The sequence below is a fragment of the Leptonychotes weddellii genome, chromosome 1, assembly GCF_054177405.1.
Source record: "Leptonychotes weddellii isolate Sample4059 chromosome 1, ASM5417740v2, whole genome shotgun sequence".
Lineage (NCBI taxonomy): Eukaryota > Metazoa > Chordata > Mammalia > Carnivora > Phocidae > Leptonychotes > Leptonychotes weddellii.
This window is the reverse complement of record NC_138369.1, coordinates 185,709,006-185,731,642: the sequence shown is the minus strand read 5'-3', so window position 1 is coordinate 185,731,642 and position 22,637 is coordinate 185,709,006. Positions and strand designations below refer to the sequence as shown.

The 22,637-nt window shown below is 45.3% G+C and overlaps 1 protein-coding gene and 1 long non-coding RNA gene across 2 annotated transcripts in view; one reads left to right on the top strand and one right to left on the bottom strand.

Annotated features, from left to right (window-relative positions):
- HLCS (holocarboxylase synthetase) overlaps positions 1-22,637 on the top strand; it is a 173,702-nt gene that overhangs the window by 124,017 nt on the left and 27,048 nt on the right. The gene's annotated exons all lie outside the window — the stretch shown is intronic.
- LOC115944103 (uncharacterized) lies at positions 7,317-11,109 on the bottom strand. The gene is made up of 3 exons (XR_004078677.2): positions 10,992-11,109; positions 10,240-10,385; positions 7,317-7,700 (listed from the first exon to the last, which is right to left on the bottom strand). It is a non-coding gene; the product is annotated as an uncharacterized LOC115944103 (long non-coding RNA).

Below are 22,637 nucleotides of genomic sequence, written 5' to 3'. Positions count from 1 at the left end.
GCATTATGTTGCTATAGCGAAAAGGAAACTGCCCTCCTACAGGAATTCGGTCTCACTGGAAGCTCATGGTCTGGTGCGGGGCTTGCCTGGGGATGGATGTGTGTATACATGTGAGCACAGGCGTTCTTCCTGATTGGGGAAGTCGAGACCAAATTGCCCATTACATTGCCTGGTTCTACCCAACGGTTTCCTGAAAGGGTTGTTGGATAGCAAACCCATTCCTGTTTGAAGGCTTTTTTTTGCTTGTAGCTTTTTGTTTTTTTATATTTTTGCCTTGGAAACATGGAAATGATTCGTGTAGAATTATTTTGATGGAGAAAAAAGAATTGAAATTGAGGAGTAAATCAGTCGCCAGGTAGTTCTAACAGCCAAAACCGGTCAGAGCCAAAAGCTGCCGCCACATCCGGAACTTTGTTCCGGGCCTCCTGGGCATACACTGGAACCCTGGCAAGAAAGTTTGGGACACCGGGTCGTCCTCTGCCAGGGTTTCTGGAATCCAGATCTGATACTGCACATTCCTCCTTGTTTTGAAAGGAGAAAATCATTCCTTTAAATGTTAGGTAAATCTGTTTCATCCCAAACATGGAAATATTGATGCTGGACAGAGAATATGGGGAAGGAAGCGATGGAAAGTACATCTGCCCCTCTCCCAGCCAACGAGTACAGACCTCGTTCTCTAAGACCGTGCTTTGAGCCTCTTCCCATCAGGAAGGCCGTCTTGTCGATGGAGGACTAGCCACTCCTCTGATCGGCTTGGATCCCCCTCAGGTTTTGAGTCCCCAGCTGTGTGTTCTGTCCCGTCTCCAAGCACCAGTCCTCTCCTTGTCACCATGACAATGAATGTGACGCCTGAGATTCACTTTTCATTGAAGGTGTAGGGCTGTGAATTTGACTCCAGTTGCATAGAATTCTTTTTCACATCATTAATTTTCTTTTTCTTTTTTTTTTTAAAGATTTTATTTATTTATTAGAGAGAGAGAGCACGAGCACTAGCAGGGGGTGGGGCAAGGGGAGAGGGAGAAGCAGGCTCCCCGCCGAGCAGGGAGCCCGATTCAGGACTCGATCCCAGGACCCTGGGATCATGCCCTGAGCTGAAGGCAGACGCTTAACGACTGAGCCACCCAGGCGCCCCTCACATCATTAATTTTCATTTGAATCCTGCTGTTCTATATTTGCCCCTGTATCTGCAACTTCCAAAACAAGAACCAGAGGTCGCATTTGGGGATAGTTGCCATAGTAATTCCTATTTCATTTTTGAAACACTCCCTGAAATGGTCGACACACAACTGCTTACTTGTAGGAGGCAGCCTGAACTGTTCTGTTGACTCCACCCACGTGGATTGTTTTATGGGATTAAATCGCACCGAATTACACCGAGGGTGGAAAGACAACCCTAGTTCTGTTGTAAGTCTGTTCTGTCACGGAAACTCCGTCTGTCCAGTGTTCTCGATGTTCAGTTCGGTGCCACAAACGGGCAAGGGCTTGCGATCCGGATCCAGGGGGCGGGGATGTCTTCACCACGTCACTCTTCTGCTTGGACACTAAATGACTTCTCCAAGCCTTAGCTGCTTCTTTGTAAAGTGGCGATGACCACAGCAGCTTTGCAGCTTTTTCTAATGATAAGGAAATAAGACATAGCTAGAAAGTGCCATGTAAACACTTGTAAAATACAAGGCAAGTGTCAGTTGTGTATGTAGAGAATGTGGCAGGGAAACTATCACATGATTCCCGACTCTGCTTCATGTTCCTTCCTCCTGGGCACACAGCCACCCTCTCAGCTGGGCTGGAGCCACACAGATGCATCTTCCGGGCCTGGCCCATTAGATTCTCCCACCCTCCCTTCCCCTTCCATTGCAATTTTGGAGGTCGTGTGGGGAAACGGCAGAGTTACAAGTTGGACGAGGCCTGTCCCTGAGTCACCACTTGGAGGAGAGCTAACTAGCCCTGGACTTGGGCCACTGCCCTTGGGGCTGTTTCACCTAATGTTAGCCTACCCTGAATAATCACAGTTTTGGCGAAGAGTATTATTTGCCACTGTTAGCATATAAAGTTCTGTTTTTGTTGTTGTTGTTTTTTTGTTGTTGTTTTTAGAGGGAGAGACAGCGCGCGAGAGCAGGGGCTGGAGGGAGGGGCAGAGGGAGAGAGAGAGAATCTCAAGTGGACTCCACACCCAGCGTGGAGCCCAATGCGGGGCTCAATCTCACGATCCAGCGATCATGACCTGAGCCGAAATCAAGAGTCAGACGCTTAACCAATGGAGTCACCTAGGCACCCCAAGTACTTGTGTTCTTGTATACATCATAAATATAATGTACTGTATTTAAGGATATTTTTATCACATTATATATAAGATTGTTGCTAAAAGTACAAACGAAAATCAACCTGCTTGCAGTTTTTATAAATAAAACATAATTGTTCACAATGAACCGGATCCATATTTTAAGATTGACTAAATTCTTGTACATAGCTTGACCAAAAAGAGAAGTTAATAGACTCCCTGAGAGGGGGGTTCCTGCTGGAAACATTCATAATCATAAAAGAAGATAGCCTGTCGCTGCTGAAGCCCTTACCGTGTGCCAGACATACTGTGCTAAGAACTCGCAGACATGACAGGAGTTCCCCCGAAGGGAGACCTTTGCTGTTTCTTTCAACATTGTTTCATACCTGTTAACACTGGATTATGAGACAAAAGCATATTTATTCCTTTTCTAGATTGTCACGCTCCCTTCCCCCTTGTTATAATAGTATGTGGTACGTGTGAATTAGGCCGAGGAGCAAATCATGTATGAGAACCCAAGTTCTAAAATGTCAGAGGGCCAGCGACTACCAAAATCAATTTCTAGCAGGTTGAAAACTTACGTGTGTCTCTATTGTGTGTTTCTGGGCTTATTTTGGCTGGTGGTAGTAACAAGGATAATTATTCAGGGGCATTTACGGCTTACCAGTGATTCACCAGTTGTTCTTGAATTTTCTTTTGTAAATATGGCCAGCCAAATATGGTTTCCTGCATGTCTTGTCCATCGGCTGTAGGCATCCAAGCACCGTATCCACAGTATAATTCCTACGGAGGTAAATGCTGCTGTTGATGATACGGCCCCAGCGGCCACAGATGCTTTCTAATGAATTGACGTCAGGTTCGGAATATTACCTCTTTCCCTCAGCACTGCTCTCCGCCCCCAAGACTAAGTGGACCGAATTCACACCCCGGGGCAAAGACTTGCAGCCAACCCTAAACTTACCAGTGGGTTCTGTAACAAGTGGGCTTGAGTTCTGAAGTTGTGTGAGTTAGGTTGCGGTAAGATAACAAAGGATGGAAATGGAATTCGCAGGTACGATCTTAGGCTTGAGGTGAAGGAAAGGCTGGGAAGACGAGCCTGGCGGCTAACACGTGGGCTGGGGAAAACCCACAGCCGGATCACCCAGACCAGCCCTGGAATCCTAGTACCTTCCATTTACCTTCTGGTAAGATGGAGTTAACGACAGTACCACCTGCTAAGATGATTGAGTCGCGTCGTGTGAAATGCTGAGAAGAGGACTCACAGGGGACGGGGCGGGGGTGGGGGGGCTCGGCCGCTCTTGTCATTGTTACCGCTACGGTGACATCCATTCACATCTGTAATCTGTGATGTCGATGGTCACTTCATTGGCAAGGCTGACCACGGAGTCTCTGTGTCTCAGCTCGTGATGCAAGTTGTTTTCGTCTATGTCTGCTTGTTCCCCAAGTACTTATGGAGTACCTGCCGTGGGCCGAACACAGTGCCCGCAGTGTATGCCCAGCACGCCCGCGTCCGCATTGTCTGTTTTCGGTAGGAAATGCTCTGCGGTGCTGACCTCTGCACGTCGGCCCGGAGCCTGGCTGGGACTTCAGGCACCCCCCACGCTCCTCTGATGAGTCAGTGTTGGGGTCAGGCTGGCCTCAGAGTCTGCGGGCTCTTTCAGACTCGAGATGAACGCTCCAGAAGTTGTTTGCATGCATGCTCTGCTGCTGATATTGAGCACGGTTAGGAGATGTGGAAATGGATTCTGTGACCCTCAGACACCCTTCTGTAGAAAGAAAGGTCGCTGGATTTTCCCCAGGAGGCTGTTCCTAAATGTTTACATGTTACTGTTATTAGTTGTTCATGCACAACCCTGTGATTTGGGCTTGTTACCGAATTGCCTTTTTTTTTTTTCAAATTGGAGAAGGGAGGCTTTGACTTCCTGAGCCTCCAGGCTGCATCTGGGACTCGATTTGCTCCATGGAAATCTAGCGGATCCAAATTAGATAGCGCTGCATTGGACCCTGTTGGCATTGCTAAGGATAGAAGGCTCACTGCTTACGGATCAGAGAGGTTGTGCACTTTCTTAGCTCAGGCAGCTCAAAGTGTGATAAAAAGGGCATGTGTGTGGGCATGCTTGCCTTGGGGAGTGTCCCCTGCTTTAAATATCCTCTCGGAACTGATGGCTTCCAAATTTACATCTCCAGTCTCTCCCCTGGTCTTCAGATTCTCACATTTATTCACTGACTGGATAGGTAAATCAACTCCAGTTACACTTAGAGATCTAATTTTTACAAATCCAAGAGGGACAGCTTAAAATTAACTTGCCCCAGTAATCAAGATATATGTGTGTGTGTGTGTGTGTGTGTGCATATATATATATATATTATATAATATATATAACACATATATATATATAGTGGCATAAGGGTCGAGGTACAGATTAATGGAAGAGTAGAAGTCCCAGAAACACACCTACATTTACGTGGCCAATTGATTTTTGGTAAAGATGCTAAGGTCATTCAATGGGGCAACAGATAGTCACTTCAGTAATGGTGCTCCAACAACTAGGTGTCTGTGTGGAAAGAAGAAAGTGAATCTCAACCTTTACCTGGTATCATATGAAAAAATTAACTCAAAACAGATCATAGTCCTAAATATAAGAGCTAAACTATTAAACTTCTGGAAGAAAATGTTAGTGAAAATCTTTGTGACGCTGGAGTACGGAAAAAATTTCTTAAACCAGACACAAAGAACATGAATTATAAAAGAAAAAAATGATTTTTATTTAACTTTAAAAAAATGTTTATTTAAATTCAATTTGATTAACATATACTGTATTATTAATGTCAGAGGTAGAAATCAGTGATTCATCAGTTGCACATAACACCCAGTGCTCATTACATCACGTGCCCTCCTTAATGCCCATCCCCCAGTTACCCCAGCCCCCCACCCACCTCCCCTCCAGCAACCCTCAGTTTATTTCCTAGAGTTAAGGGTCTCTTATAGTGTGTCTTCCTCTCTGATTTTGTCTTATTTTTTCTGCCCTTCCTCTGTTCATCTGTTTTATTTCTTAAATTCTACATATGAGTGAGACCATATGGTATTTGTCTTTCTCTGACTGACTTACTTCACTTAGCATAATACCCTCTAGTTCCATCCACGTCATTGCAGGTGGCAAGATTTCATTCTTTTTGATGGCTGAGTAATATCTCATTGTATATATACTTCTAAAAACTTTTTTTAAAAAAAGACACAGTTAAGAAAACAAAAAGGCAAGCCACAGACTGGGAGAAAATATTTGCAAAACATATACCTGGCAAAGAGGTTGTAGCCAGAATACATAAAAAGCCTTCCAACTCACTATTAAGAAGACAACCCAGGGGCGCCTGGGTGGCTCAGATGGTTAAGCGTCTGCCTTCGGCTCAGGTCATGATCTCAGGGTCCTGGGATTGAGTCCCGCATTGGGCTCCCTGCTCCTTGGGAGCCTGCTTCTCCCTCTGCCTCTCTCTCTCTGTCTCTAATGAATAAATAAATAAAAAAATCTTAAAAAAAAAAAAAAAGAAGAAGAAGAAGACAACCCAGTTAAAAAAAAAAAAAAAGGCAAAAGAATTGAACGGACACCTCAAAGAAAAGATGAATGCCAGAAAGTTATGTGAGAAGATGCTCAGTATCACTAGTCTTCAGGGAAATGGAAGATAATGAGATACCATTGCATCCATTTGTAGGGCTAACTTAGCAGCTGATAATAATACCCTATGTTGACAAGGATGCAGAGGAACTAGAACTCTCATATTGCTGGTGGGAATGCAAAATGATACAGCCACCGCTGAAAACAGTCTGGTAATATCTTATGAAATTAAGTATACACTCACCATATGACCCAGCAGTGCTACTCCTAGGGGTTGACCCAAGATAAATGAAAACATGTGTCCACACAGAGACCCGTATGCAGATGTTCATAGCACTTTTATTCATAATCCTCCCAAACTGGAAACAACCCAACTATTCATCAATTGGTAAATGGATAAACAAATTGCTGGAATACCACTCAACAGTATCAAGGAGCAAAAGATGAGCACCTGCAGGAACACGGGTGCATCTCAGAAATGTTATGCTAAACACGGGTGCATCTCAGAAATGTTATGCTAAGTGAAAATCTGAGGTTCTCAACTGCCCGGAAGCCCTACATGATTGAGCGCCCCCCCCCACACCTCCACCCCCACTCCTGCCTAGCAGACCTACGTGCACATGCAGCCATGCACACGCACATGGGTGTTGGGCCTCAGACATTGCAAGCATACCCTCCTTGCCTCAGATCCTTAGTGTTTATTCTTTCCCTGCCTGGATCATTCCTCTCCCAGATGCTATTCCTGCTCTCACTTCCTTCAGGACTCTGCTCACATGTCAGCTCATGAGAGAGGCCTTCCTTAACTGTCTTTACAAAATGTCAGACAGCCTCCACTGCCCCTTCTGTTACCCCCTTACCTGATATAGAATATATTTATTTGCGTATTTGTTTCATATCTGCCTCCTCCTGCCAGAATGTAAGCCTGCTTTGTCTACTGCTACATTTCTTGCTCTCTGGAATACTGTTACATAGTAAGTGCCCAGTAGATCATTGTTGGGTAAATGATGCCAATGCACAAAATTAGGAATGCAGGCAGCGGGATGGGATGAGACCTCAGGCATCCTGTGCTCGGTCAAGACGTATACGGTTGCATTCTGTGTTGGTGGCTTTTCCTTAGCCTCATTCATTCATGTGCTGAACAGGCTCGGACTCTGTGTAACTTTGAGAGACCTAACTAACGAAATACACACCAGAAATGAGTGCCGGCACATTTAATCCCTCGTTGAATATGTTCAAATGGGAAATTCTTGACATTTTTGCAAAGGTATTAAAAGAGGGCTTTTTACATAGGAAACTTCTCAACGATGCATGCCATGCTGATTGTGAGTCTTCCTCCGCACACCTGTTCCCCATTTATAAAAACAAAAATATAAGGCAAAACGAGGAGAAAATAAATGTAATAATGTTTATGAAAGGTTGGACTTAAATGCTATTGAAACTGTGGGCATAGAACCAATACTGTTTTCTGACATTATCACTCTAGTCTGTTGCTAAGGATGTGATTGTTTTAAAGCCGCATCAGAAGATTTTAGACACAGCACAAAGTACTATCTTTGGATGGTATGTAGGGACAGTGTTAAGAGAGATTGTGATCAGAAGTCACTTTTATGTAATGAATTTGCTGATTTAGACCCAATGATCTTTTCTGTAGATGCTTCATTACTTCTTTTCCTCATTCCTGAATTCTTCCTTCTGGAAGATACTGCTCATTGGCATGGACCGGATGGATGTCCTCTGGAGAAAACCACAAAGTAGTTTTTCTTCCCTCCTTGTGAGTGGCCCCGGTCAGTCTGGTGGGTTCTGTGGGAAGACTGAAGGGATACAGTGGTGCTTGGGATTATTTGCCAGTTTTGGAGAACAGTCACTTTTGGTTTTCTGGTGTCTCAGATGATCTGAGTCCTGGTCCCCTGCCATTCTCACAGGCCTGCCAATACATCTAATACAAACTGCTGTACCATTTTAAATAGTAAACGACAAACATGCTTTTGGGAATCAGAAAATTTGGTAAGTTTAGGAGATCAGTCATCTGACCAATAGGTCCTTTGGAGAATTGACCCAGACCCACTGACATGTATCACTTATCTTTTCTGCATCCTGAGACAATCATGTGATTTTCTCATTTTGCCCTCGTGATGTGTTCCATTGATAGGTTTTTCTGATGTTAAACCATCCTTGCATTTCTAGGATAAACGCTACTTGATTATAATGCATTATACATAAGATGTGTAATTGAACTCAGTTAGCTAGCATTTCATTTAGGATTTTCACTTCTCTGTTTATAAGTGAAGAGGGCCTGTTATTTTGTTTTCTTACTTACCTAACTCAGAATTGAGATTAATTGTACTAGAACCATAAAATGAGTCAGGCAGCTTTTGCTCTTTTTTCTAATTTGTGGAACATAATGGAATGTTTTCAAAGTTACAAATCACAGCTGTTTAGAACCCCAGTTGTGTTTGGTTTACTTAAGCCACCAAAATATTTTTTTAAAGCTTTATCCTTAATTAACCTTTTAAATTAAAAAGATACTTTTCTAGTTTCACTGTTTTTCTTTTTTCCGGTGAGTGACCTAAATTAACTGTCCAGTTAATTTTTAATGAATATTTATTCACTCACTCATTGGACATTCATTACAATTTACTGGGCATTTGCTCTGCACAGGGCACTGGGGGAGAAATCAATGGCAAGAGTTCTTCCCTCATTTTTTCTGGAAGGGAAGCAGAGCTCATTTACCTAAGGCAGCATTACTCATTCTATGAAAGGGGGGTGTGTTGGATCACCGGGGACCTTCAGATATTTGTCTCTCACCGAATAGTAATTTTGCATGTTTGTTGAGCTGTAAAGGATTCACAGTCCCAAATTTTCTGGTTTTAGTTAGAAATGTACATAATGATTCATTCATCAAATATTTACAAATTACCCTCTATATGCTAGGCAGCGTGTGTGGTACAGAAACTCTGAAGTCGTTTTCAGTGGTTTGTGTCAAAGGTCATCATTATTTTGGAAGATGCATATGGTCATCATTTACTTCTGTTCTGAATATATTTAAAAAGTGTTTGAAGGCAGGAGCACCTCAGGAGGGGGCCCCTGTGTCCCTCGTGCCCTGCTCTGCACACGTGTGTGGGGACACTTGTTAGCAAAGGAGGAGGTGCATTTCCGCCTTTTCTCGGGGTTGGCAGCTCAGGTGTGTTGACCTGATATGGTCAACATACTTTGTGCTTCTGAGAAAGAAATCAGGGCTGTGGGTTCTGGATTCTCAGCCTGAAGCCTTTGCCAGAGAACAGAGTCAAGGTGATCAGATGTCTTCCCTCTGTAGTCCGACTCATTCCCTAGCTTACCTTACCGGGTCCCATGGCTCTACGTACCATCTCCACGGTAATGGTTCCCAAATAAATAGCCTGGTCCAGATTTCTCCCTTCAAGTCCACACTGCCTTTTAGATCCACTGGATGGTGCAGTAGGCCTCTCATACTTGCCACTTCCAAACCCAGTGCCCGATCAACCCTCTACCTGCTCAGCGCCTGGCTTCCTCCTTTCCGCAATGACGTGTCCCCTTTTTCCCAGTTGTGTAGGACAGAAATCTTGGACTCATCCTTGACTCCTTCCTTCCTTTCTATCTTCCTTGCTCTCCCCCACCCCTTTCTTTCAGGAACTCCATCTGTCATCAAATCCTGTTAGCTCCACTTTTGAAATATCTAAAAGGCACCTGCTCCTCAGCTTCTGGCATTCCCATGCCAGCCTACACAGCCTTGCCTCTCACCTGCATCATTGTAGAGCCGCCTAGTTGATCCCCCGTGGCCACTGACACCCCGCCCCCGCCAAGCTGTTTTTCCTACAGAAGCCAAGTGAATCTTTTTTTAAAAAGTCAGATTATATCATCCTTCTGCTTAGAATGGCTCAACATGGCTTCTTATTTCATTCAGTATAAAATCCAGAATCCAGATCTTAAAAACCCTAAACATGCCCCCCCCCCAATCCCACATTCCTGTAGCTGTCCTTTTCCCCTATACACATTTACAACGTACTCGGCCACCTCGTTCTTCCCCATACCCACCTGGGGCCTTTGGTCTTGCAGTTTCCACTGCCTGGAACATTCCTCTCTCTGATACCTTCATGGCATACCCTCTGGCTTCCTTGTGCTCTCTGAACGAATGTCTTACCAGAGGGGTCCTGCTTGACCATCCACACACAGTTGACACCCCCTCCCTTGTCCCTCTCTGTCCCTTTACTGTGCTTCATTTTGTTTTCACTGTATTGTCACCTAACGTATTTACCTACTCTATAGGTATTTCTACTCCATAATTCTGGTGTGTATTTGTTTTAATATAAAAACTATTTTAACCTATCCACTTACCTTTTTGCTTCAGGGAATAAAACTGACGCATGGCTAAATATGCACCCTGTTACCCTGTGTTTCCATGAGTCCTCCAGTGGACACAAGCCTCTGCGTGTCCTTCAAGCTCTTGGGAGAAGCAGGGGCCTAGAGAAAGGTGCTTGTCCCTAAGGAAACATCCAGAAATGAATGGAACATTAACCTTAGAAAGGGTAATTAAAGGCCTCAACAATTTTAACTTTTTACTTGTCCCCGATAAAGTCAAGGTTTCTTCTCTTTGTAGAAACCAGCTCAGCCTGTGAACAGGTCATCTCAAAGTACGTTAGGGGCTCAAGTCCGACTGTGAACATTTCTGTGAGATTGGGAAGCGAGGGCAAAGCTCAGGAACGAGGGAATGGAGAGGAATTGCCGTGCGTTTCCCTCCACGCCCGGTGTGGTTGAGCAGACCCAGGTCCTGGATAGCTCAGATGCGGCTCCCACCAAGGATGTGTTTTAGCATGCGACTTCACAAGGAGATGAAAGGGAAGTGAAAGCAAACCAGTAGGATGAGTGTCACAGTTAAGGTGGAGACAGCCCTTGGGTCTTGGTCTCTCTGAAAGGGCTGGGGTCTGGCATGGCACTGCCTTCTTTCCCCAGAGCCTCCCCCACCAGCCTCCCGCTGTGGTTCCAAGTGCGCCACCCATCTCAGCAGCCCTGTGATGAGACGTTCGTTGGCTGTTGGCTTCCTCATTTGGAAACAGTTATTTGTCGTGGGCACTGGGCATGCCTCTTACCAGCTGTGGTCCTGGATCAATCACTTGAGTCGTCTCATCCACAAATGGGGTCGCAAGGTCCCCACCTTGGAACACTGTCCCAGGGATCCAGTGGAATCAATGCAGCAATTCCCTCAGGTGCTGACGTCAGAAAAATCAGCTGACGGTGCTTCTCCTCCTCCTCAGTCTGAGTCACGGGAAGGTGCCGTTTTTGCAGGTCTAAAACGGCGGATTGTCAGTTCTCCCCGAGACTTCTGCTCCGACGCATCTACAGGGGACGGTGTGTAGGCAGATGGCCGCTGACCCTGGTCGCACGGATGCCAAAGTGAGCTTCTTCTCCTGCCGTGTGCCCGGAGAAAAGGCTGCCTGTCCCGGGGGGTCAGTGCTGGGAGCCTTTTGAGCGGCCGCCAGGTGATGTAACTGGGGTCCTTTTGTGGGTTTCACTATTGGCACCTGGTTAATGGGATGGGGATTTAGGGACACAGCACTGCTACTGTCTTTTCCTGTCCCGTGCGGCACAGCCCTGAGCTCCTCGACAGTAGGCAGGGCTCCCTGGCTGGGTTTTCGGGTGTTCGCGCTCCTGTTTCTGGGGCCCATGCCCTTCGAGAACACGGGTTTGATTCCGCTGCTTTTCCTTCAGGTTTCACAGTGTGAAAACTGCTCCCACCATCCCAACTGGCCCTTTCTTTTTAAGTGGTGGGAAGATGCCCCATTATAACCTGTTTTTTCTTTCTGTTTTTTCTTTTCTCTTTCCTTTCCCTTTGCAAAGACTGTTGTGGGGCGGGGGGAAGTGCACACGATTTCTGAAGCCACGGAAACGTGATCCTTGTGCCCTTGTGTGTCTGACAGGCACCTTTGAAGCAGCCGCATCCACATGGCCCTGTGGCCCCCCCTTCTGTGGCTCTGCTTCCCCCCCACCCAGTGTATGTGGCCTGAGGGCCCGCCTTCCAGCGATGGTGGCAGCCCCAGCCTGCCCTTGGGCACTTTGCTGCCCTTGGGCATTTTCTCCATCACTCCCTATTTCTCCCATATGGTTCAAACCCACCTAGAGTAGGTTACATTTAATGGGGTGAGAAAAGCCCACACCGTAAGAGAAAAGTTGCAGGTGAGGTCAAGCCGCTTCCTCCTGGGAGGGAGAATGATTTTCTCTTCTCTGGCTTCCGCACCAGAAATTCCTACAAAAGAGCTCTTTTTGTGTTTGATGTATTGCTTTTAAAAAACAAATCCTTCGTGTTTTTTCATTTTGGGTTCATACCTCTTGGCCGACCCAGCAGGAATTTGGCAGCTGGCGGTGCTGCTTCTCGCAAATGCTAAAAGCTGCCTCACCCGAGAGTCACTGGCTGCTGGGAAGCCTGGATGCGGGGCCGGGACCCCGGGAGCGTGGGGCGCCTCCTTCCGGTCCGCGCACATTAAAGGGCTTATTGGTTGTCGACAGTGATCGCACACATGGGGGTTCCTTACACCATTCTTTTCGCTTGCTGTGTGTTCGAAATTTTGTATAATGGAGAGTCTTCAGGAGGGTTACCCAAGGCCCAGCGAGGTGTGTGCAAGTGTTTTGGACACATCCATTGCTATTTTCCCCCCGTGCAAAATCTTTTCTATAATGATTCGTGTTCAGAAGATCTTTGATAAGGCATATTTAACCCGCTGTTAAGTATAAGCAGGCTCAAACCTCAAAGCTAAGTCACACCTTAGTTTATTGTTTCATTTTATTCTATGTACAGAGCACGTTGTCCATCACCCAAATTCTTTGCTCTAACAAGAATCAGAGGCCGTATCAGTGCCGAATCAGCACGGATAGGCAGTGATGGTGAACAGAGCGACTGAAGAAAATTCTGCCGACTTCATGGTTTTTCTAAGTGGAGAGAACACCAAAATTCTGCCGTCTGCTTCCGGAAACTCAAGTGTGCTGCCGGCCGATCGAAATGACGCCAGAACAGTAATACAGTGTAGCCCGACCCGCCTTCCAGGGCAGACAGCCCCCCTTGCTGTCTGAGTCTTGACAGACCACATCGGAGCATTCCTACTGCCTTCTGGATCTTTCTCTGCAGATGAGCAGAAACATTAGACTCTAAGAAAGGCAGCCAGATACAGAATATGTCTCTGTGATTATTTTTATGCCTTTACTCTGGAATATAAGAGCCAACATAACATCATAGGACCCTACTTCACAATCCTTCACAATTCACTGAACATGCTTGTCACCCACTAAATTAGCCAAAAAAACCAAACGAACAAAAACCATGGATTTTTAAAAATTTTTAAATTTTTTATTATTTTTTTATTTTTTAGTGATACTGTTCAAGATAGGCCAGGACACAAGGAGATAGGTACCCTTGAAAACAAGTTTAAACCTTGACAGGAGTGTAAGTTGGAACAACCTTCTGAAAACCAATTTGGTAGTGAGCATTAGGGATCACAAGAAGTTCCTACCCTTTGATCCAGTAACCCTACTTTGTAGCAATCTACACTCAAGAAATATATGGGAAAATATATAGGAATATATATGGGGAAACCCATACTTTAGGAAACACAGGGTATATAGTCACTCAGTGGGATATTATTCATCAACAGAAAGACTAATATAGAGCAATTCTTAGATCAATTAAAAAGTAGGTTAAAATAAGTAGTTAGTAGATTAAAATCTTAAAACATGCATCTGACAAAGGACTAGGAAATATGGAAAAATGGTTGAGTTGTGTTAGGATGAATGATTGCATCTTTTACTTCTGTTTTCCAGACTATCTGTAGCATGATTACGTTCATAAATCAGATATCCTACATCCTCCTGACCACGTAAAGGGGAATGTTATTTAGCCTCCACTAATTTAGAATTTATGATTATCTGGCCAGAGATTAAATTGGAATTTCCTTGGTTGATGGGCAGAAACAAAATTATAGGGAAAATGTTTAAATTACTCGAGGAATTCAAGCCCAAAGTCATACTTGAGCATATTCTTAATTAATCGAATACATTTGAAAGGAAAACTGCATGAAAAACTTTTTTTTTTTTTCCCACCACATCAGACCACAGTCGTCTGACCCAATGATTTTATTCTTTGTGTGGCATGAAATGGGTGAGGTGGTGTGTAGTGTTTGAGAAGTAAGAACACAACACATGGTGTCCGGTGGCTGGCGTGGCTGGAGGAGATGGGTCTTTCTGTTGACTTTTCCTAATACAGTAATCAAGGTCCCACATCTGCTAATTGGAGGGATTCTCTCCTACCAACTTTCTTCAAGATTGGGTTCCTGATCTTTCCAAAATGAAAATGCCATACAAAACCAAAAAAACCCAACCACTGGCAATGAAAGATCTCTGGTGTATAGGAAATGGAGTGACTGCTTTCGGGACTCACCCATGCTCCAGAGCATGATAATACAAGTTATTCATTTTTTTACCAAAAAAGTTATTCATCCTCACTAAAAACTCCTTTGACTTTTTATGACTTCAGGATCCTTTTAATAACACACTCATTTTATATAATAATCTCCGAGGGTAATGCAGCGCACACACCTCTCTCCCGGACCCCATCCTCGAGGCCTCCGCTCCCGCTCGTTACAGACCGGGTCTGGAGCAGGAACTTCCATCTTCCTCTTTACATTTTAATGCTTATCGTAAAAAGCGTTATGAGAAGTTCCAGGCAGTTTCATTTTGAAAGCACACCCAGCAATTTTGATTTCATTAGAACGTTAAGCTCCGTTTACTGTTCTTGGCTTTACAAGGGTCATTTGCTGGGACCGCATTTAGCAGTAGGTCTTGAGGTGTGTCCATCCCCGCGTTTCTGCAGGAGAAGCCACTCGGGCCCCCCCTGTTGACACGGGGCACTGTGCTGTCCTGCTTTTGCCCCATGTGTGGCCCAGCCCATCGTGAGCTCAGCACGCCCCCAGTTCTGAAAATTGTGTGTGTTCCTCCAGCATATGCTGCAGGATGCTTCTCGAAGCATTGAGCATGGGTGCAGAGAGGGGCGTGCACCAGACAGCATCAGGAAGACAAAGCGGAGTCTCCAGGAAATGCCACAGTTTGGTTTTTTTTTTAAAGATTTTATTTATTTATTTGAGAGAGAGCAAGAGCACAAGCAGGGGGAGAGGGAGAGGGAGAAGCAGGCTCCCCGCTTAGCAGGGAGCCTGACGTGGGGCTCGATCCCAGGACCCTGGGATCACGACCTGAGCCGAAGGCAGACACTTCACAGACTGAGCCACCCGGGTGCCCCCAAAATGCCACGGTTTTGACTTTTCTGGGAGGTGGTCACTGAACAGTTTACTAGGGGCTTGAGGGAATTGAGGGAGTCTAGCAAAATGAAAACAGAATATACCTGTGATCAAAACCCAGCCACGCCGAGGGGTGAGAACAAAAGAAATAAGCAAAGGCAGCGGTGTTTCCCCAGGGAGACCTGACGCCCCCTCCGGGGCATGGGCCAAGGGCAGAGGCTGCCCCCAGCCCCCTCAGCAGCACGGGTGAACTGCGCGTTTCCCAGCCGCAGACGGGGCTAGTGAGCGTTTAGTGAGCCCTTGAGAGCTTGATCAGGTGCTCTTGCGGGGCTCTTTTTTTTTTTTTAATTTTTCATTGTTATGTTAATCACCATACATTACATCATTAGTTTTAGATGTAGTGTTCCATGATTCATTGTTTGTGCATAACACCCAGTGCTCCATGCAGAACGTGCCCTCTTTAATACCCATCACCAGGCTAACCCATCCTCCCACCCCCCTCCCCTCTAGAACCCTCAGTTTGTTTCTCACAGTCCATCGTCTCTCATGGTTTGTCTCCCCCTCCGATTTCCCCCCCTTCATTCTTCCCCTCCTGCGGGGCTTTTCTTTTAAGCTCCCTTTCAGTCAGGTGGGGTGGGAAGGGAAGACGAGACGGTTCCTCTTTCTCCAGAATATCCTGAGCCCCTCAGACAAGGGCGACGTGTGCCTGTTGCACACATCCTCTCCCAGAACACATACAGCCAAGGAGCCTTGTGTCCTTTGCTTTCATGCCACTTTGCCAGCAGGAAGGAACTGACATCGGCTACATGCCCCAGCGTGCCAGGCGCTGTGCCGTGTGACACATTCATTCCTCGAGGGGCCCCAGGGGGTTAAAGGGTAGGGTCCAGGTTTATCTACAAGGAGACTGGGCTCAGCATAAGCAGGGAACCCCCACGGATGCCCCCAGCAAAGCACCTCCACTGGGGTTTCTGTGACCCCGGCTGGTGGAGGTGCTGGAGTCAGAGTGGCCCAGCACCCCCCCAAAATGGGTGCGTCACTGCCAGGTTCTGCGTAAGATCGAAGCGGTGCCTCATTCCACCGTGGACGAGGGGACACTCCTGGAAGAGCATCCCAAGCTGACTTATACCAGGACCTGGAGGGGAGGGCACGAAGGCACACCCCATGGACACACCCACCCACGTGGCCATGCTCACACACACGCTACCAGCCGAACAATCTGATTTGTTCGGGACGTCTTGGCCTTGATAAGTTCCAGCTTCGGGACATGGCCAACGGCAGTGTTGTATATAGGTCAGATTATTAACTACAAGGGCAAGCTCATTTCCTACGCGTGTTCACATCTTTAAATGCAGTCTGGGTTTGCCGTGCTCTGACCTGCTCCCACCATGATGTGAGCCGTCTGCCCCGGAACTCTGGCACCTCGCTTTGCCCCTGCGTTGTAGGTGGCCCACATGGCCGCGTGTGGCTGATTACCCTTCCCGGTGAGGTCTTTGCTCCCCGGTTTGATGATGCATTCAGCGAGAAATACAACGTGGCTTGAGATCCCTTTACATTCCCCCATCTCTCTGACATGGCATTTTAATTATTAGGAATCCAGTCAATAAATATTTGTTACTAAAAACTCCATTCCACTGACTTCCCCCGTCATGGTTTCTCATGGTTCAGGATGCCTTTAAAAAGTTGTTTTTTCGTTTTTTGTTTTAAGAAAGACGAAACAAAGAAAATGCACAGGCAAGATTTATGTATTTGGTTGGGGGAGGGGAAATTAAACTTCTCATAATAGTTTTTAAATTAAATTTCGTACTTGTCCAAATCCTTTCCTTCTCCACCCCTTCCTCTGATATTCCCTCACTCATTAAAGCATAGGATTTTGATGGTATTCACAGGGAAGCTGATTTACTGGAATAAAGAAGTTCTTTAAGTCTTAAATGTTGGAACCTTCCCAGTGTGTCTGAACCGGGTTTCAGGTTTTACTGGCATTTTGTTGGCAGGGCGGTCTTTGGAGCCCGTCCTTATTTGAGCGCGTTTCCTGACACCTTTGGCGGTATGGTACTATGTTTTTTAGATTTAAAAAAAAAGAAAAAGTTTAAATAGAAAAGCATATATAAACATATACAGAAGATTGATTATAAAATGTCAAGCAAAATAAAAGGGCAGTAAAACTCTCAACAATTAACAAATGGGAAGCATTTTCTCTTTAAAGGGGCAGTGAAAGGCAGGACGAAGGTAGTTATCGAAGAGAAAAGGTCCAGGAAACCCCAGGAATAGCTGACTTCCCACCTGCTCATCCTCCTCTCTCTGCACAAGTATCCTGTTGAAATACGGATACGGATACTGCCCGTCCTAGAGCGCTGGACACATGGTCGCTCCCTGCCGTTGTCGGGGACACAGACGTTCTCCAGCTGAGCTGGAGGGAAAGCTTGCGGAGGTGAGGGTAGGGGGACAGGACCCCACCTGGGTTGAGGGTGTCTCCGGAGACCAGCCACCCAGGGGATCCTTTGCCACTCCGGGGCCTGAAGCAGTATTTCCCAGAGCCCCTGGGCAGATCTGTGAGAGGAGAGGCTGAGGCCCAGTGTTGGGAGAAGGTGAGTAGGATCCTCTGAATCCTAAAGCTGGCGTCCCACTTCATGGAGACACACTGAGAGTATTTCCCCAAAGACCAGGAACAAGGCCAGGAGGCCCACTATCTCCACTTCTACTTAACATCATCCTAGGGATATTAGCCATTTTAGGTAGATAAGAGAAGTCCAACATGGGCGTACAAATTGGAAAAGAAGTGAAACTGTCTCTGCACTTGATGCGACAGCGGAGCTGGGAAATCTTCGAGAATCAACGATAAAATTCGCTGAAACAATACAAGAATTCAGCAAGGGAGCAGGATTTTAGGTGGCCCGCCGGCACGGAGCCTCACCAGAAGCCGGCCTCACGGGGCCAACGGAGTTGGGTAGAAAATGCAGTTGGGGAGCGGGGGGTTTGGAAAATAACCATTTGAACGAAAATCTGTTATAGAGTTGGATTCTGAACCAGGTTTAGTTCATGGGGGCCGTAAACCCAGCGCATCATGGAGCAAAGCCGTGCATTAAAGAAAGAGGCCCCTTGTCCTGGTGAATGAAGAGTTGAGCTGGTGCTAAGCTTCCTGGTGGAACGAGCTCCGACATGTTGCTGGATCTCTGGCGGGGTGGGGTGCAAGGAGGTCTCGGGGAGAGGTCTGAGACGCGGGAGGGAGGGAGGAAGGGTGATGTTCAGGGCAGTAGGTGGTGAAAGAAGCAATGGTTGTGAGGCCAGCTGGCAGGGGCAGGAAATTCTTGCTCCTAATTACCCTCCAAGCAGCCATGGGATTGGGGTGGCAAAAGGGGCCCCAGTGAGGGCCTGAGTGGAGGGTGGAGCCTCCCTTTCTAGAGGAAGAAATTCATTACCTTCACATTGCTTTGTCTGCCCAGCTGTTTCAGCAGCCCCTTGGCTCTCTGGGTAAAGAAACGATGCGAGTTTGGATGTAAATTTGGTGAAGAAAGATGGGCATTTGTGAAACAAGAATGCATACGGAGTAGGGAAAACACCCACTCAGGCAGGGCTGAGCAAACAACTTCGGTGCAAGTGTGGTAGCGTTTCTTTTTTTTAAATTTAAGGTGACTCTAGGGGCGCCTGGGTGGCTCAGTCGTTAAGCGCCTGCCTTCGGCTCAGGTCATGGTTCCAGGGTCCTGGGATCGAGCCCCGCATCGGGCTCCCTGCTCGGCGGGAAGCCTGCTTCTCCCTCTCCCCTTCCTCTGCTTGTGTTCACTCTCTCGCTGTGTCTCTCTCTGTCAAATAAATAAAATCTTTAAAAAAAAAAAAAATTTAAGGTGACTCTATTTTAATTCTAAAAAACTGCAAGAACCCCATTCCGGTTTTACACTTTGGGTATACATTTTCATAACTTTCCAGGGAAACGCATAACCCCCAGGACCGCCAAATTTATACAACTCGAAAATGCATTTTAAGAGACTGGTGGCATTTCTGCCTTCAAATTTTGTTTTGATGAAAGGAGAGATGTTTTTGGCAGTGACTCACAAAGTGGGCCTCTGAGCCAGGCAAACCTGGTTAACTGTTCTGGGACCTCACCAGGCCGTTAACCTCAGCAAGCCACCACTTCCCCGTGAGTAAAATGAGACCACGTGGCAATGGCCATCACGAGAGCCACTGGATTGTTTAAGTGAGAAAATTGCCCAAATTAAGGGCCCAGGCACATGGTTGGGTGCTCAGTAAATGGTACCATTGAATTATGCAGTAACCTTGCTCTACTTTCTAAGGACCTAAAGATCCCATTCTTTACCTGTGATTGAAGATACATGTCTCATTAATTAATTAGCTCACAAGACTTTGGAAAAAATTCTTTTTTTTTTTAAAGATTTGTTTATTTTAGAGAGAGAGTGAGCACCTGAGCAGCGGGGGAGGGGCAGAGGAAGAGGGAGAGAGAATCTCAAACAGATTCCCCACTGAGCACAGAGCCTGATGCGGGGCTTGATCCCATGATCCTGAGATCATGACCTGAGCCGGAATCAAGAGTCAAATGCTTAACCAACTGAGCCACCCAGGTGCCCTGGCCTTGGAGAAATTTTTAAAGTGAGTGGGGAAAATGGTGCTGTGTTGGTTGGTGTACTTAACTGTTGGAAGCCTGTCATAATGAGGTAGTGATCAAGAGTACAAGTGCCGTGTATGTGTGTGTGAGAGAGAGACAGAGAGAGACAGAGAGGGAGAGACTGAGACTGTCCTATCCCTTAACATGCTTCATGGGGCTGAAAACTACTCAGGTGACCGTGAATGAAGTCAATCTCGGGGAACAGAACACTAACAAGGAACTCAGACATTTCCAAGTCCAGTCTTGTATACAGTGGCACTCATTGGTGTACCCTTTCTGATTGCCAATCCCTTATGCCTTTCCCTCTTTCCCCTTGTCCTCAACTACCAATCACCACCTTAGCTCTAGAAAATAAAATCTCTTCATTTGTGGGCATGTTTCCGTGTTATTTTAGAGGATAGAAAAAGAATGCAGTACTTTATTTTAGGAGTTGTGATGGCCAGAGGAGAAAGGGGGCTTTTTCATGTTGTAGCTCTGGGGATTTTTCAAGAAATACAGTTTTTTAAAAAAAATCATTGAGGGGCGCCTGGGGGGCTCAGTTGGTTAAGCGACTGCCTTCGGCTCAGGTCATGATCCTGGAGTCCCTGGATCGAGTCCCGCATCGGGCTCCCTGCTCGGCGGGGGGTCTGCTTCTCCCTCTGACCCTCCCCCCTCTCATGTGCTCCCTCTCATTCTCTCTCTCTCAAATAAATAAATAAAATCTTTAAAAAAAAAAATCATTGAGAAATAGCTTTTGATGCAGTGCCAGGACACCAGCCTTTGCACCAGCTGTATCTTGATTACCTAGGGCATACCCACGCTCTCTGGAGATTGGGATTCGATGGGTCTAAGATGAGGCCTTAACATCTACGTGTTTTGGTTTTGGTTTGGTTTGTTTTTTTTTTTCTTAAAACTCCACAGGTGGTTCCAATGTGCATCTTCGTTAAAGGACCTAACCCTAGAGGCACCTTTGATTCTGTGACCTTGATTCTGTGGTCAGGATCTCGCATTTGTTGAGCTTGGTGGTTTCTAGCAAGGACTGAGTCACCTGTTAAAACTGAGTGAAAAATGCAGCACAAAACATCTAAGTATCTTCTCAGCTTTTTCTAATGTTTTAATGAAGATGATTGAGAATCTTAAAATGGTTTCCCTTGTGACCTGTATCTTGTTAAATGTGAAGAATGCTCTGTGGCATGTCGGGAGACCTGGTCATTCGGGCTGATCTCTACCAGACCTGGTGCATACCTTCCTGAGAAAGTCCAGTGTCTATCTAGCCTGACGGTCGGGGGTGAAGTGGAACCTCAGTTCAGGTTCATAGGCATAAATTCCTTAACTCAGTCCATGGAAATGGGACTCACTGGTTGATCCTCACGTGTTGCGAATGATACAGAACTGCAGGTGCAAAGAGATTTGAGGCAGACCAGGAGTACTAAAGCCATTTCAAGAAGAAACAGAAAAGGCTTCCCTTGGAATTGTCCTATAGTATCAGCCAAAACTTTTCAGTCTTGTTGATAGGCAGGACCTCAGTAGAGAGAGCATGGCCACAAAGAAAATGAAGAAAAAAATTCAGATCCTCTTTAAGGAAGTAAATAGTGTTGATACTTAAATCTGTTAAAGACAACACAAAAAAATACAGACCAGTATCATTTCTGAGCATCGATACAGAAGTAATAAATATTAAGAAACAGAATCCAACACCACATTAAGAAAACAATACACCACGATCAAATATTTTTTTCCAGGAACACAAGGTTGGTTCAATATTGGAAAAAATAAATTAATATATTTATAGATATATTGGTTCTTTAATATGTTAATAGAGTGAAGGAGGAAAAACATATGGTCATCTCCATAGATACTGAAAAAGCATTTCATAAAATTCAACATCCTGTCTTGATAAATACGTTCCCAAAATAAGAATTAATGGGTATTTTCTTAATGTGATTGCATGCGTGTGTGAATACTACAGATAGTGTCTTAGTTAGTGGAGGAACCCTAAAAACTAAGGGTTCCACTAAGGACAGAAACAAGGCAAGGATACTCACTATCTCTACTTCTACTTAACATTGCACTGAAGGCATTAGCCAATCCAAATAGAGGCATAATTGAAAAGAGAAAAAAAACTACCTCTATTTGCAGATGTTCTGATAGTATGCCTAGAAAACCTTAGAGAATCATTGATTCTCTAATTCAAACAATAAAAGAATTCAATGAGGGAGCAAGATATAAAATTAATGGGCAGGAATCTGTAGTCTTTGTATATACAAACAATAACCAGCAAAAGATATTATGGTATGCAATCACAATAGCAAGAGATAAGATAAAATACCTAATGAATGAACTTAAAAAAAAACGTGTAAAATTTACATGAGATGATTTTGAAACGTCTGAAATCCACAAAAGTAACCTGGAAAAAATGTAAGACGTTGCCTGCTGGTAGATAGGACAGTTTGCCATCACCAAAATATCAGTCCTCCCCAAGTTAATTTATAAATTTAATGCACTTATGCCAAAAATACTATTTTAAACAATTAAGCTAGAGAAGTAGATGCTAATGTTCATTTAGAAAAGTAAATTTGCAATAATAATCAGGAAAACAATGAAAATGAAAAGCCATGAGGTGTTACTATCCTTGGTGGATTTTATTTATTTATTTATTTATTTATTTATTTATTTATTTATTTTAAAGATTTTATTTATTTATTTGAGAGAGAGAGAATGAGAGACAGAGAGCATGAGAGGGAGGAGGGTCAGAGGGAGAAGCAGACTCCCTGCTGAGCAGGGAGCCCGATGCAGGACTCGATCCCGGGACTCCAGGATCATGACCTGAGCCGAAGGCAGTTGCTTAAGCAACTGAGCCACCC